The sequence below is a fragment of the Elaeis guineensis genome, chromosome 1 (genome assembly GCF_000442705.2).
Source record: "Elaeis guineensis isolate ETL-2024a chromosome 1, EG11, whole genome shotgun sequence".
Lineage (NCBI taxonomy): Eukaryota > Viridiplantae > Streptophyta > Magnoliopsida > Arecales > Arecaceae > Elaeis > Elaeis guineensis.
Window position 1 is genome coordinate 152,748,838 of NC_025993.2, and position 5,141 is coordinate 152,753,978.

Here is a 5,141-nt window from a genome sequence, read left to right on the forward strand (position 1 = left end):
ATGATACACGTACTTTGCAGATACCCAAACTTCATTTATTTATCTAATAATTTCAACCAACAACTCACTAGGAGGCCTTGTCTTAGGGCACTATAACATAAACATGAGCCACATGATATTCAAAAAATAAATCTGATAAGTATGTTCTCTGAACAACTCCATCTTGCCTGACAATTGAATCATAAAAGGCATGCCAAGAATCTTAGTTGGAGTCCGCATCTGCACTCAGTATTTGCTATGAATATGAAGATTCGATCATCAGTTGGCTTGGATGGTGGTAGCTTTTTAGCTTTCTCATGATTTTTATTATGTTTTTCTATATGAAGTATTAATAATTTCTGTATATTAAGCAGATATTTGGATGTTATTTTCATTCTGAATATTATAGTCATTCTTAGTAAATTCTCTAACAAAAGATGGCTGATTTCTGTCTACAGATTCTTTTGCTGCCTGGGTGGTTATATTGGATTTATACGTGCTGATAGAAAAGAGAGTAATGGATTTTATAGCTACAGAACCGTTTGTAGAAATCATTCTTTGCATTGGGTTCAGTTTGAGAATCCCTCTGCAACATATGATTAATTTCCTATATGCTGGTGATATAGAGAAGCATAAGTTTATTTCTTTTGGATTTGGACTGCAGCTGTTATCAGTTCCTATTTTTCAGATTCAGTGGTTTGCAAAAGATTTGAGGATTTTTCTTTACCCTGTCATTACTATGATATAAGGTGGTGGTGTTTTGAGTTCTGTACTTTATATCTGTGAGCAAGGTGTAATGTGATTATTTATAACTATCTTTTACATAAAATAGGTGCATAAGAACAAGAGTGAATTGCAGCTTAAGAAATTTATAGTTTGATTATATTTGAAATATCTGGTATGTAGATCTAGCGTATTTATCATATTATGCCTGAAGGCCAAAGATTTAAGTGACTAATTTCTGGTAATGATAATTTGTACTATGACTTTCATTACATGTTGGGTCCTAGTATTTGCTGTCTGTTTTGCTGCTGATAACATGTTTTGTGGTCCTTGTCTCAATAACACTGTTTGGTTTTGACTTGGCAAATTGATGTAGAAAATTTTGCTTTGCTTTTAGACATCACAAAATTATGGATCATGGTAATGTTCTGCATAAGCTGTAGCCATTGCAGGGTTCCCTCTTAATTGTTCAAATATGGTCCAAATGGCTTGAATAAAATGCTTGTCTAGCATGTGATTGCCATTTGGCAAACATTTAAAGCATTGCTTATCTGGGAAGTGAAAAGACTTCTGAAAAAGCTGAAGAAATGCCAAACATGCTTTTGTGGTTGAGCATGTGTTTATTTGTGGCAAGAGCATGGGTTAGCATCATAATACATGATGGAAGGACTATCATAATCATTGACTTTAAGACTGAAAAATTATAAAAAAGAAAAAGGAAGGAATTTGCCTTTTCAGTATTACTCCAGATCATATTCACCCAAAGGATTCCTAATTCATTGAATAAGGAGTGATGTGATGCATTTTCAAATGATCAAAACAATGTCTTACCAAAAAAAAAAAAAAAAAAAAAAATATATATATATATATATATAATATATATATATATATATATATATATATATATATAGGATCAAAACAATCTTGGGAAAGCTAGGAAGCCTAAATTCAAAGTGGCTATCAGGTGATATCTATACCGCATCTTTCCGTTACATGTGTAATTGTATCATGAGAAACATTATTTTTACAAAAGTATATAATGATTATATAATTGACTAAAAATAGATATTTTACAAAAAAATTAATTATAATATCTACAGTTTTAATATAGTTATTTTTTTTTCTTTTTCACAAGAATTAGATTTTTTTTACCACTACATATAATTGCTCTTGACTCTTGTAGCATTGTTATACGGAGGCTAAAAGTAGTATGGATATTATTCATTCATATTTGTTTTCATATCCGAATCAATCCGAATATAGATAGAAATTTGAGGATCTGACTAATATTCATATCCATGTCCGTCAAAGAAAAATAAATATAAATATGGATAGGCAACTATCCGATCCATATTCGAATATCCGAATCTATATGTAATTTTATATAATTTTATATAGTATTATTATTTTTTAAAAAATATATAATTATATAAATATATTATTAACTTAATTTATCGTATATTTAATAATATTTTTAATTCTATAATCATAACGATTAATTATTTATGTAATATATGTAATTATATCCATATTTTCAGTATCTAAATTGTATCCGTATCTATTTAAAATAAATATGGATATAAATTTTTATATCTGAACAATATCTGTATTCATTTTTGTATTCATCAAATAAAATAAATATGAATATGAATATTGTGGTATCCGATTCGTATCTGATTCAATTTCAGTCCTATATTATACCCATCTATTGTGAGATTCTACCATCTCAGTCAATATTCTCGAACTCATGCTCAGAAGCTATCGAGTTAACAAGAATATTGACGTGAGTCTTGAAGGCCGATCTCATCAGGAGGCTGACTTCATCAGAAGGTCGAGGTCGTTAGAAAGCCGACCTCATCGGAAGGCTGAGATCATATCATCTGGACACATGGCAGCAAATCATTATCTAAGTTAATGACATTCAGGTTACATCGACCTCTAGCCAGTCTGACTTTTCAGTATTATCCACTGCTAAGTCGGTTTAATCCAGAACTGCTAGTAAGCAGGATATTCATCTCGATTATCTATCGATCTTTCTCAGCCGAATCAGTTTACGTCAATTTTTGACCAATCTGATTGCTGATACTCAGACATAGCGCCTAGTTCATTAACTTATATTAGTTATTCTACATCGATCTCTTACGGACATATCACTACATCTATATACTGTTATCTGATAGCTATCATCCAGCTCAGCTGTAACTGTCTTCCAGTTGTATTCTAGCTCATTTACCACATTGGTAGCCGTTTCATGATCTCTGCACAGCTGATTATTCTATTATAACAGTCCAACGGTCTAACAGATTTCTAACGGTCTAACAGATCTCCAATGGCCTAATAGCCTGATAGATCTCTAACGGCCTAACAGATTTCTAACAGCTTAACAGTCTTTCCTGAAGGTCTAAGCAAGCTCTCTCTATAAAAGAGAGGAGCGCTCTCTGAAAGGTAAGTCAAGTCTGAATGAACAAAGACAAACTCTTCTAAATTCCTCAAATGAAATTAGAGTTCTCTCCATTTTTTTCCACTCAAACTCTCACTTTTTGTTTTCTACTTTTCATTTTCATTATCTGTTCTCAAGACCCCAGCTAACTAAACATCGGAGAGTCTTAAACTGGAGGGCATCCTATGATTTTGGGATTCTTTTATAGATTTTGCTCGCAGTTCACATCGGCACAACTCTCAACTCTCCAGCTTAGTTCATTGCCGATCTTACCTCCGGAGCTTTACAGCAATAGATTAGTGCTAGAAGGAAGGCATTTGAAAATTTTTTGTAGAAAATGGTGAATAAGAAAGCATCAATTTCTTCTTTGCCAGCCTCATCTTCTCCTAAAGATGCTCAGAAGGTTGCTCAACCATCAATTGCTGATTCACAACAATTTATTCTTTTTGTCCAGCAAATTAAAACCCTCACTGCTATGGTACAATAGCTCTAACGTACCACAAAGCAACAATGAGAGATCATGGTGGAAATCGGGAGGCAGCAGAGAATTTTTTTCTGAAAAGATAGAGACGGCTTCCTTAGTCCCACAAAAATTTTATGAAAAATGATGAATCAGAGAGCACAAAACAACTCCATGCCTTCACTGTCTTCCCCTAGAGGCATGCCAAAAGCAGTTTCACCTCCACTTCAATGTACCACAGAGTAGCAATTAGAAGTAGTTCCTCAAGAAACTCTATCTTAACACAATCAGCAACCAATCCATCACAATCTGCCTACTACTGGAATCATCAACATAATGTCAAATCTTGGTGGAGATTGGAGGGTAGATGAAAGTTCTTCCTAAAAAACTAACACACTGACAATGAGCTTTCAGTAAAATTTTCTTCAATATTTAATTCTTATCCATAGGAGATCAAATCTCTACAATTAAGTTGAAGCAACTTTTGTCCAAACGAGGTCATAAAATCTGATCAAACAATGACAAGAAAGTCTGTCCAAATGAGATATCTGTTTGAGAAAACTCAAGTTCTGGACTTGAGATTTTAAGACAATATATCCTTAAAAGGAAAAGAGATGAAATATCTCAAGATGAAACTCATTTGATATATGGGAGACCTAATCTGCCCATAATGACATCAAATAAAGGTATTTCTTAAACTTCTATTACATTCAGTTTATTAAGACAGGTTTGTTCTTAATTAATCGATCTACTTCTCAAAATCATATCATTTTAATATTTTAAAGTTTACTTATTATATTAAGCTGTATAGGCTTCATGATTGATCCAATCAAGGTCAGATAATGTTCATGTTATAAGGGGACAGTATCTTTAATCCCACATCAATTGTGAGTTAAAAAGAAGTATGGCTAATATAAATTAAAATTTTTTCTCTCCCGACAAAGAGTAAAATTATGAAGCTCCAAATGATCAAGGCTCACTGAAGCCTAAGGCCCACTAAAGCCTAAAGATGGTCACGAGCCAAAATGGACAATTGCTTATGTACATGGGAGCAGAGTTAATCCAACCAGCCAAGCCATCTAACCCCTTGACCACAACAGTTCATTATAAATATAATTATCTAAGTCATGTATAGGACAATTAAACCCAAATCGGGTTATGTGAGATCGGACAGACCAATATATATATATATATAATATATATATATATATATATATAGAAACTGATCTTGACAGAATCCGAGGTCGTCCAAAAATCATCTACAAGATCCGAAGTGGAAAAAATTGATCTCTTAGAAAGCCATCTTTAGCACATGGCAATATCTGAGAGAATCATCTAACAATTATATTGATCAAAGTCTACTTCTGGATCAGATCAGTTGAACACCGATCTGGTTCAACTCAGCTTAATTAAACATCGATCTGAGTTAATCTGAATTGACTCCTGATGAGGCACTATGATCAGTTTGGCTATCGACTGACCTTCCATATTGGACATCAGACCAGAATCGACGTGATCCCAAAATACAGACAGTTATCT